This window comes from Clarias gariepinus, chromosome 11 (assembly GCF_024256425.1).
Source record: "Clarias gariepinus isolate MV-2021 ecotype Netherlands chromosome 11, CGAR_prim_01v2, whole genome shotgun sequence".
NCBI classification, from domain to species: domain Eukaryota; kingdom Metazoa; phylum Chordata; class Actinopteri; order Siluriformes; family Clariidae; genus Clarias; species Clarias gariepinus.
The window spans coordinates 1,959,614-1,971,553 of NC_071110.1; the positions used below are offsets into that span (position 1 = coordinate 1,959,614).

Here is an 11,940-nt window from a genome sequence, read left to right on the forward strand (position 1 = left end):
ATAAAATCTGAGCCAAGAGAGGCTAGTTCCTGTCATTCCTACTACATTTTCTAATCTATGAAGGAGAATAGTATGATCAATGGTGGTTAAAAGCTGCACTTATGTGAAGTAAAGAGACAAGTAGGAGTAGAAGAAGTAGGAGGTTATTTACTACTTTAACCGGTGCTGTCTCTGTACTGTGATGAGGCCTGAATCCTGACTGATACATTTTATGTAAATTATTCCTATGTAGATATAAACAGTGTTGGGAGACGTTACTTTTTACATATTTTTTTTTTTTATGTATCAGACTGGTTATATCAGATGGAATCTCTTGTTCTCTATGGTTTCATTAAACTCTCTCTCTTTAAGGCCACACCCTCTGTCTCACACACTAGAATACACAGAACTACAAAGGTTTACTTTAGTGAAAAGGAAACTCTGGAAAGCCCCCTCCCTCTCTCTCCCTCTCTCTCCCTCCCTCCATACACACACTGCAGTACAATGGCAGAAGTTAGTATTTCAGTAGACCAATAGTCAGTGGATCACTTCTGCTGTCCAGTGTGTCTGGATCTTCTCAAAGATCCACTAGATATTCCCTGTGGTCACAGTTACTGTAAGGTGTGTATTAATGACTTCTGGGATTGCCAGGATCGAAGGGGTGTCTACAGCTGTCCTCAGTGTCAAGAGACTTTCACTCCAAGGCCTGTTCTACACAGGAACAACATGCTGACTGAAGTAGTGGAGAAACTGAAGACGACTGAACTCCAAACCGATCACTGTTGCAACGGACCTGGAGATGTGGAGTGTGATTCCTGCACCGGGAGAAAACGCAAAGCTGTTCATTTCTGTCTTGTGTGTCAGGCCTCCTATTGTGAAGATCATCTTGAACCTCACTATCAGTCTCCTGCCTTTAAGAAGCACAAGTTAGTGGAAGCCTGTGCAGATCTCCAAGAGAAGATCTGCTCTCAGCATGACAAACTGATTGAGATCTACTGTCGTACTGACCAAAGCTTCATCTGTTACTTTTGTACGATGGAAGAACATACTGTAATGGTCACGATACAATCACGACATTCAAAGAAAGAGCTACAAAACTGGTAAGAGCTGGACATGAATATTTCTCCTACAGTAAGTTGTAACGCTCTGATTTACCAAACTTTTAACAGAGTTTACACTACGAGAGATCTTTATCTTCCGTGTTGGTGTGTATTAAAACCAAAGAGCAAGAACGTCAAGACAATAGCCACTAAAGTAACCAAAAAGTGTATTCTACAGAACCAAACCAAAAGTAAAAAAAATACATATATATATTTATATATAATATATAGCAGAGCGCAAAGAGTTAAAGATCCGATTACGCCACCCTGAGTAAGGCCCAGGGCCCTTGACTAGTTAAATCTCATTGTAGGCCACACAGGTCATTTCACAAGGAACAAGGCAGGAGACATAGATATCAGCAAATCAAAGTTTTATTACAAAATATATTCCAAAAAATTATTATTACATAAAAATAAAAAATAAGCGATCATTGGGAGCTACAATGCACATATGACACTTGAGTTACCCGAACCAAGGCCAAACAGCAGGGCATAATCGACCTACACAGCAAAGCACCCTCCACTTCAGCGTGGCAACGCTTACCATCAAAGCTAAACAGAGAACCAACAAAACAAAAGAAAACAACAAAATAAAATGAAAAATAAAACAAACAAAACATTAAAGCACAACTTTAAGGCAAAACAGCAGCATCTTGCAAAAGTGAAGGGACTCATGACCCAACCTACCTTACTAGCCACTTTATACAGTATAGGCCGCCCCCGCCCACTGATAAGACAAACACTGAGCAGCCAGCCAATCAAATGCCAGTAGGAGGAGTTTCACTCATCCTGCCACACACACACACACACACACATATATATATATATATATATATATATATATATATATATATATACATACAGTGAAACCTTGGATTACGATCAAAATTCATTCCTGAAGGGGCTTCGTATTTCAAAATACTCATGAACCAAAGCAAATTTCCCCATAGGAAATAATGGAAATTCGAATTATTCATTCCACAGCCCCCCCAAAAATACATAAAAAATAATTAACACAAAATATAAAGTAAAAATAAAACAAATTAACCAGAACTTTACTTAAAAAAAAAGGTAAAATAAATTTTAAATAAATAAAAAGTATTTTTGTTTATGCGCGCAGGATCTGTGTGTGTGTGTTTCTTTCTCTTGCACTGCGGAGTGTTTGCATTATCTGTGTTTGCTTGCGTAATTTGACACGGTGCCGAGAGGGGGTGCTTCTCACACACACAAACACATACACACACACAGTAAAGGCGAGAGAGAGAGAGAGAGAGAGAGAGAGAGAATGTGTGAACCGAACATGACAGAGAGGGAGGAAATGGATTTTTAACCTCTAATAAGACTTTCTTTTGCTTTACACGCACGCACACATGTGTTATAAGAAACAGTACACGTGCGCTGTACACACACACACATACAGACACAAAATGAAATATGTTTTACACACACACGTGGTCACAGTGTTGTAGTAAACAGTACACATGTGCACGGATGTTGATTATACCAGTAGGAGACGAGCACTAAGACTCAGCAGGGGAGATGATTACCCACAATTCCGGAGTGCAAGAGAGAGAAAAACCGTTGGCTTAGTTGTGATCACGTGACGCTCGGCATTAACACTAGAAGCGCCGAGCAGCGGTCATTTGACCGCAAGGGGGTAAAAAAAAAAAAATACTTCACACTCGATCAATTTCCAGGACCCTCTTTTCATGACTTTTCCTAGTTCTGTGAGCTTAATCACCCTGTATGCTTAAATTTTTAAAATCGCACCAGTAAAAGCCAGTATAAAGCTATTTTGCTCTTATTTACGTGAAATCGCTGACAGCTGCGCGGCGGCATGACGTTTCCTGTCTTTTCCAACCTGCGATTCTCATTTTTCTCAGCAGATGGCGCAAGGAATCGCGCCAACTATCTATGTGTCATTCAGTGCGTATATGTAACTGTCTTAGGTTTCATTCCATATATGCAGTTTATATATATATATATATATATATATATATATATATATATATGCTTCCGTAAAATATCGACAATTCGCCATTCGTTCTGGCGTTGATAATCAGCAGTATTTTATAAGGACATTTAGGGAATTTCGCTTTACTTAATTTTATAAGGTTTTGAGAAAATTAATTAGTTTGTTCGTTCTGTTAGAAGCTTCCGTGAAATTATCTCTAAAACAATATTGTTTTACATATTACATATGTAATGACCCCTCCTGAGGATATAAAGCCTCATTATTGAATATAAATAAATCAGATCTACCACAGCAGATAATAAACTATGCTATGTCATAACCGAAGCAAACACCACGATTATGCCTCGTTTCGTTCAGTGTTGCTAGGCAACGGACCACGCGCCTAATCGGCGGGAACGTGGTTCACTTGGCCGCGGTGTATTATAAACCTGCGGAATGTTTCACTGCTTATGCATAAAAGCGAGGGAAATGTGAAAGTGGTGTGTGGCCACTGAATGAGAACTAAATAAAAGATTTCGGTAACTACACTGAGTGTAACATCTGCATAGTGACACTAAACAGCTGAACAACTTCACTTTCCCGTTTACCTCTGAGAAAAAAAAAAGCTGTATGTTGTTTGTTTATATGTAGAATGTTTATAAAAGTACACGAAGTAGGCGCGCGCGCACACAGACACACACACACACACACACACACCTCCCCTGAGCCCTCGGTCAACATCTAATGACCGTCGATATGCAAATGAGTCAAGACGTAGCCTAACGTGGTGTCGTGTCGGATTTCAGCGGTCAAAGAAAGTGGAAAGACTTTGAAGCAGTTGCAGCGTTTTTTTCAGTTACAACAAGCACAGCGATGAGTCCACGTTGTTTCACTGGTTATGACATAGTGACACTAAACAGCTGAACAACTTCACTTTTCTGTTTACCTCTGAGAGAAAAAAGCTGTATTTAGTTTGTTTATATTCAGAGTAACACCTTCCAACCACCTCTCATAGTCTATTGTTAGTTTTAATGATTTGGCTGAAACTAATTATCACTACATACGTAAGTACCCCAACACCATTGATCATGAGTTTCAGCTGAAACTAATTCTATACATGCAACAGAAAATGTAGATGCAGATTCCAAATGTATAAAGATACATGCTATATACATCGCTGTGCTTGTTGTAACAGAAAAAAACACTGGAACTGCTTCAAAGTCTTTCCTCTCCTTGACCGCTGAAATCCGACACGAGACCACGTTAGGCTACGTCTTGACTCATTTGCATATCGACGGTCATTAGATGTTGACCGAGGGCTCAGGGGAGGTGTGTGTGTGTGTGTGTGTGCGCGCGCGCCTACTTCGTGTACTTTTATAAACATATAAACAAACAAAATACAGCTTTTTTTTCTCAGAGGTAAACAGAAAAGTGAAGGTGTTCAGCTTTTTAGTGTCACTATGAAGATGTTACACTCAGTGTAGTTACCGAAATCTTTGATTTAGTTCTCATTCAGTGGCCACACATCACTTCCACATTTCCCTCGCTTTTATTACATGAACATAAGCAGTGAAACATCCCGCAGGTTTATAATACACCGCGGCCAAGTGAACCGATTAGGCGCATGGTCCGTTGCCTAGCAACACTGAACGAAACGAGACATATTCGTTGTGTTTGCTTCGGTTATGACATAGCATAGTTTATTATCTGCTGTGGTAGATCTGATTTATTCAAATTTAATATTGTTTTAGCGATAATTTCACGGAAGCGAGTTCAGAACTAAATCGCTGCTTCGAGACGTTCAGAAGCTTCAAATAGAATGAACAAACTAATAACATTTTCTCCATACGATATAAAATTAAGTAGAGCTTTCCTTTTTGTTATAGTACGAAGCCCCTAGATGGACAAAGGAGGAGAAAAAACGGCAGAAAAAAGTCAAAAACTTTGGGTTATAATTCCAAACATGACTTGTTTTTTCTCTCTGACTTGTTTTTCCCCTCTTCGTTTGTCCCCTTAGAGACTCTGTAGTAGGTTTTCTCAGTTGAATATGAAATAAAAGATACCGCTTATTATCAACGCGGGAATGAATGGCGCATTGTCCAAGTGCAAGTTGATCTTGGAGCTAAACTATTTGCTTTGGGTGAAAGCGCCATCTAGCGATCATTGTGTGTCAGCAGCAGCTTCCCATTCAAAACAATAGGCGGTCAAATGACCGCTGAACCGCGTTATAAGTAGGTGACACTGGCGCGGCGCTTCTAGTGTTAAAACAAGAAACGCATGCGTGATACATGTCAAAATGTATTCAAAATCTTTGCTCGTCTTGTGGATCTCTCTCAAACCACGTTATTCGCAATCCGAGGTTTCACTGTATATATATATATATATATATATATATATATATATATACACAACTATAAAAAAAAAGCGCACTGTTGGTCTTTCGGCTGCTTTTCCGGCAAGGGGTCGCCACAGCGGAATACCCAGTCTGCACTGCAACTTGGCACAGGTTTTACGCCAGATGCCCTTCCTGACGCAACCCTCCCATTTTATTTGGGCTTGGGGCCGGCGCTGCATCCAGTGGCTGGGAATCGAACCCGGGCCTTCCGCATGCCAGGCGAAACACCTAAAAAAAAAGGGCACTGATCTACCATATTTTTCCATGTACGCTTGTTAAAGGGGATCATGTGACTGATCGACTTCCTCTCGTGAGATTCCACCCGGGACCAAACACAGCTACCTTGATAAACATTTCAGGGTACATTTCTATGGTGCAGGTGCATTCAAACAATTACTAGTTTAATTCCTGCCCTTACAAAATGCCCCTTTTATGTGGCTTAACATTTTTTTGTTAAGAAGTGTAAGAAGGGGAGATGTTAGTTTTCTGTATTTTCACAGAATATATATATATATCCCTCTGGACCTGTCTGACCCATCCTGGTGCCCCACTTCTGGTTGGTGATCTCATCACATGGATGCCCCGTGTGTCTCTTTGGGATGCGTCTGGTGTCTGGTGACGGTTTCACTTTACCTTGAAGACGGTTCTGGCCTCGACTGGTTTTGACAGCTGTTCCTCTGAGGACTTGACAGTTCGATTGTTCAGGACTGGAATTTCCTACAAGTCTACCTGAGCCTCCAATAACTAACTGGACTCCATATTAACATCAACTAACATCAACTGTTATGCTGAACTGCCGGCCACCTAACACACCTACGAATGCAGATCAATTCCTGCTCTCTGTTTTCACCCAGATGAGGATGGGTTCCCTGTTGAGTCTGGTTCCTCTCAAGGTTTCTTCCTATTACCATCTCAGGGAGTTTTTCCTTGCCACTGTCGCCCTCGGCTTGTTCACCAGGGACTATCTGACCATTCTGATTCATACACACTCACATTCCATACAAACTTAAATAATTCTTTTAATTGTGTAATGGAAATTGTAATTGAAATTGTAATGAACAATTGGTAAAAAACGCTATACAAATAAAATTAAATTGAAAATAAAATTGAATTGAATATCTCTGAGCACGGTATATCTATAAATCTGACCGTGGTTCACTGGGGTCACAAAGCCTTAGAAATGTCTTGGTTACCCTTTCCAGTTGTTTTAGAGTACAATAAGAAGTGACATACAATAATTATATTACATACAAATAAAAAGTGATTTTGGACCTTCTATCTTCTAGATAGCTTCTGCAATAACCAGGCCCCAAAGAGCTGCAAATTAAATTGATAATCTTTTCCATGACCCCATGTAGAAGCTCTGATCAGGGTCGAGGTATACTGTAAGTGGAGCCTTTTCTGGTATTGGCACAGACAAGATGGGACACTTTACACTGGAAGTTAGTCAATTGTGCAGCAACATACACACACACACGCACTATCGCAGCTGTTAATTTAGTGGAAAACTTTCGTAATGCACACTGTGTGTGGTTCCCCCTCTCTAGTGGTAGGTGTTTCGCCTGCCATGCGGAAGGCCCGGGTTCGATTCCCAGCCAGTGCTCAAACCCCAGCCACTGGATGCAGTGTCGGTCCCAAGCCTGGATGAGATGGGAGGGTTGCGTCAGGAAGAGCATCTGGCGTAAAAACTTGTGCCAAGTTGTCGTGCGGACTGGGTATTCCACTGTGGCGACCCCTTGCCGGGAGCAGCCAAAAGACCACCAACAGTCTGAACGTATTTCAGAGTCTTTTGCATTAGGAAGTAATTATTTATAAATATTGTTGACAAAAACAATTAATTAATAAAAAACAATAAACATGTTTTTAATGCATTGTTGAAGACAGTATTTAGCAGAAATAATAATAAGGTCAAAACAAGTTTAAAGGGTTTACGCCAAAAAACCAAATAATACAAATTCAAAGCACGATAAAAACTACACACACTTTTGTTACTATTTTCTTATTGTTAAATCATGAACACAGTCCTTAACTGAGGCGGGTGAGGCCTGCAGGTCTTTAGATGTTGTTCTGCGGTTTTTAATGAGCTCATTGTTGTGCTCTTGAAGTAATTTTGGTAGGCCGATCACTTCTTCACCACCAAGGTTCATCACTGTTCCAAGTTTTCTCTATTTCTGGATAAAGGCTCTGAGTCCCAAATCCTTATGAATGGCTTGGTAACCTTTTCCAGTTCTTTTAGAAGTTGACACCCCAGCCTATAGCTAAGCCCATGACCTGTGGAGTTTTCACATGGTGACCGCTCTACATAAGCCTTAGCACTGCTAGACCATATAAGTCGATTTTCTATAAATATAGAAGCTAATTTTCGGTAGTCTCATATAAACTTACTTAGTTTTGGAGACTATTTAGAACTTTTTGTATTTTGAGGGGTTTATTAAACTATAATGCTGTTTAACCTGATTAAGCTTTTATTGCTTTTATTGGTCTCAGAATGAGCTAAAGGAGGAGCAGATGAAATCCCATCAGAGAATCCAGGACAAGCAGAAGAGGGTGCAGGAGCTGAAACAGACCGTGGACATTATTAAGGTAAGGAGTATACACACACATACTGTACACAAATACAAACACACACACAGGGCTTGTGTATCTAATAGAGGGCTTGTGTTTCCTAATAGGTGTGTTCACGAGCAGCAGTAGATGACAATGAGAGGATCTTTACTGAGCTGATCAGCCTTATGGAGAAAAAGCGCTCGGAGGTGACGGAGCTGATCAGAGTTCAGGAGAAAGCTGAACTGAGTCGAGCTGAACGACTCCTGAAGCAACTGGAGCAGGAGATTGCTGATCTTAAGAGGAGAGTCACTGAGCTGGAGCAGCTTTCACACACACACACACGATCACATCCACTTCCTCCAGGTAACACTCACTGTCTGATCTATAGAGGGCGCTGTTCCTCACAAAGTTTCCTCCTAAAAGCTCATTACAGCAACAATAAATGTTTCTGTCTGAGATCACAAGTGTGTCTTTGGTCTGATTCAGTCTGAGATTCATTCGTTCCTCTCCTACACTTTTCTCCTTCTCTATGATGTGTTTCCTCTCTGTAGAGTTTCCCGTCTCTCTGTGTTTCTCCTGGATGTGAGGACTCACCCAGCCTCACTGTCAATCAACATCTCACATTTGATGGAGTGAAGAAATCGCTCTCACGTCTGAAAAAACGAGTCGAGGAAATCTGTGAGAAGGAATTCAACAAAATCCGTCCACAAGGTAAAGAAGCAAATAGAAATGGGAAGTTTTGACTGAGTTCTCGTTAACAGAGTTTTGACTGAGTAATCTGATTGGATGGGAGGTTTACCACAAGTGGTGATAATAGATGGTAACAGCACTGGGACCATTCCACTCCTGGGGAGGAAAACATCCATCCATTTGTGTACTACACCGTGTGCACTGAGGCCTATCCCAGGGACCTTAGTGTTCACAGTGTAGTACACCTAGGACAGGGTGACAACCCATCACTGGGCATAAGCAAACAAACATACAGTACATACACTATTAGTGCCAATTGGAAAAAGCTGGAGTACCTAGACGAAACCCATCAAGCAGTGGGTGACCATATAAACTTTACCAACAGACCAGAGACCTAGGGGTGTTATCAGTGGTGTTGAATTTCCTCCTTCTACTGTATGTTTTTTTCTGGGTAAACATGGGCAATACTAAGTTCCCCATAACTTCCACAGGATGTAAGAGGGTAAGTTGCAGCCAGGTGCTGCTGATCATCAGCCCTTGATTAATTGATCATCAGCAGGTGTGCAGACCTCTATAAAAGCAGAAGTTTGGGCAGTTTGCTGGTCTGGAGCATTCAGGTTAGTGTTAACACAAATCCAAGAGGGAAAGACATAATGATTACTCTAAGCACATCAACCTGGAAAGGGTTATAAAACCGTTTCCAAACAATTTAAAGTTCAAGATACAGTTAGAAAGATAATCTACAAATGGAAAGCATTTAAGACAGTTGTCAATCTTTCCAGGGGTGGACATCTCAGTACATTTACCCCAAGGCCAGGCCGTGCAAATACTCAGAGAAAAAGAAAAAAAAAAAAAAACCATGTTATGGAACATTTTCCTAATTAAATAAATGACTAAGTACATATTTCTGTCTCTTTTGTCTGAATGGGTTTTCTTCATCTACTTTGGGACACGACCACATACAGTACTGTAGAGCAGCATAAGAAGGACAGAAACACAGACACTCACACGTATTATAAATCCTGTGATTAACATCTAACCTGTGAACTTTTAAATTGTTCTACAGTAGATTTCTGTTATCTGACTCTGGATCCCAACACAGCACATCATCACCTCATTCTGTCTGAGAAGAACCGAGTCGTGACGCGCACTGAGACACACCAGCGATACCCTGATCATCCAGAGAGATTTAACTATTACACTCAGGTGTTGTGTCAGGAGAGTGTGTGTGGACGCTGTCACTGGCAGGTGGAGTGGAGCGGTGATGTGAACGTATCAGTGGCGTATAAAGAGATCAGCAGGAAAACAGAGGATTATGAGAGTATGTTTGGACTAAACAGTCAGTCCTGGAGTCTGGAGTGTTCGTCTTCCTCTGTCTCTTTCTGGCACGACTTCACTCAGACTGAGCTCCGAGGTCCAGCGTCCTCCAGGATAGGAGTGTATGTGGATCACAGTGCAGGAACTCTGTCCTTCTACAGCGTCTCTGACAACATGAGTCTCCTCCACAGTGTCCACACCACATTCACTCAGCCTCTGTACGCTGGCTTCTGGATCGGTTGTAACTCAACTGTCAGGTTTTGTGAGCCAGTCAAAAAGAAATAAACATTGGTAAACATACAACTGAGGGGTCACATTATTTTTTTCCCTGGAATACAAAAGCAACTTTGTGTAAAGAATTGTAACACAAATTAATTATTAATTTTTATAAGTATACCTGTTTTATATCGCATTAAATCAACGTCATATCAACAGCATGATCCAAGTGGAGTTATTCAAATTTGTATTACAGTGGTTTTTACATTTTCTCTCCGTGCTGGGTGAGTTGCGTCCCACAGTCCAAAGACAGGCATGTTTTGCCCATAGTGCGTGATTATGTGTGTGTGTGTGCCCTGCGATAAATTGGCACCCTGTCCAGGGTGTACCCCGCTTGTGCCCTAAGCCTCCTGCAAAGGGCTCCAGGCCTCCCGCGACCCTGAATACAGGATAAAGCGGTATAGATGATGTATGATAGTGAGTGAGTGTTGTTTCAGAAATGTAAAAACTAACTAAAGGTGTCGTGTACAGTATACTGTATCTGTGCTGCCGGTGGTGGAGACACATCCAATGTATTGGAAAATGCATTTATTTAAATATTTTCCAAGTCCAGTTGACATCCAGTGCACTTTAAACCCCAAGTCTCCTTTCTCACTGTGGGGGAAAAAAAAATCAAACTTATTTTAAAATCTATATTGATAAAATGTGTTAAGTAGTAAAAATCTAAAACAGTGTATATAATATTGAATATAAGTGTAATATATCATAAAGTGAGTTGTAGTAGTGCAGTGATATATACACTGATCAGATCATTTAAATGTTTGAAGAAACACAACAACAGTTAAACTCATGACTTTAATAGTGAAAGTAAAAGCATTCCCGAATGCACAATGTAAAGAGAACTCAAAGGACTGGGACTAAACAGCTGTGTAGCCTTAAGAAAACCACTTCAGTGAGTGTATCGGAATAAAAGTCCAGTTTGTTTGGGATCATAAAGATTGGACTTTGGAGTGATGGAGAAAGGTCATGTGACCTGATGAGTCCAGACTGAGCCTGTCCCAGAGTGATGGGCGTGTCAGGGTGAGAAGGGAAGGACATGAAGCGATGCTCCCATCATGCATAGTGTCCACTGTACAAGCCTCTGGAGACAGTGTTATGATCTGGGGTTGATCAGTTACTCAGGTCTAGATTCAGTAACGTTATGGGGCAATAAAATGAAGTCAGCTGACCACCTGAATGTACTGAACCACCAGAGGATCACATCTATGGAGGGTTTCATCTTCACTGCATATTCCAAGAAGACAATCCCAGGATAAAAACATAAAAAATTAAGAGTAGTTCAGGGAGCATAAGACATCATTTTAACATTGCAGCTTTAAAAAAAAATAGGTCTCTGGAGTTCCCCGAAATCTTGCATGGACCCCAGACTGAGGGTTTGTATTTCTTCCATTTGTAAATTATCACTCCAACAGTTGTCTCCTTTTCACCAAGCTTCTAGCTCACGGTCTTGTAGCCCTTGTAGTCTACAGTCTTGTCCCTGACTTCCTTTGACACCTGTTTGGTCTTGCCGATGGTGGTGAGGTTAGAATGGAAGATAAAGATTCTGTAGTCAGGTGACTTTTATACACATTATGCGTTGTTCTTAGGAGCTCCTTCTTAAAAATAATATGTGTACAACAAGAGCACATAATCAGTCTGTGGGAGAGCAGAATTATTGTTGGTTGCTTGGGGATTAAAAACTT

General features: G+C 40.8%; 1 pseudogene; it reads left to right on the forward strand.

Moving 5' to 3' along the window:
* Positions 1-483: 483 nt before the first annotated feature.
* Positions 484-10,326, forward strand: LOC128533525 (E3 ubiquitin/ISG15 ligase TRIM25-like; annotated as a pseudogene).
* Positions 10,327-11,940: the final 1,614 nt, after the last annotated feature.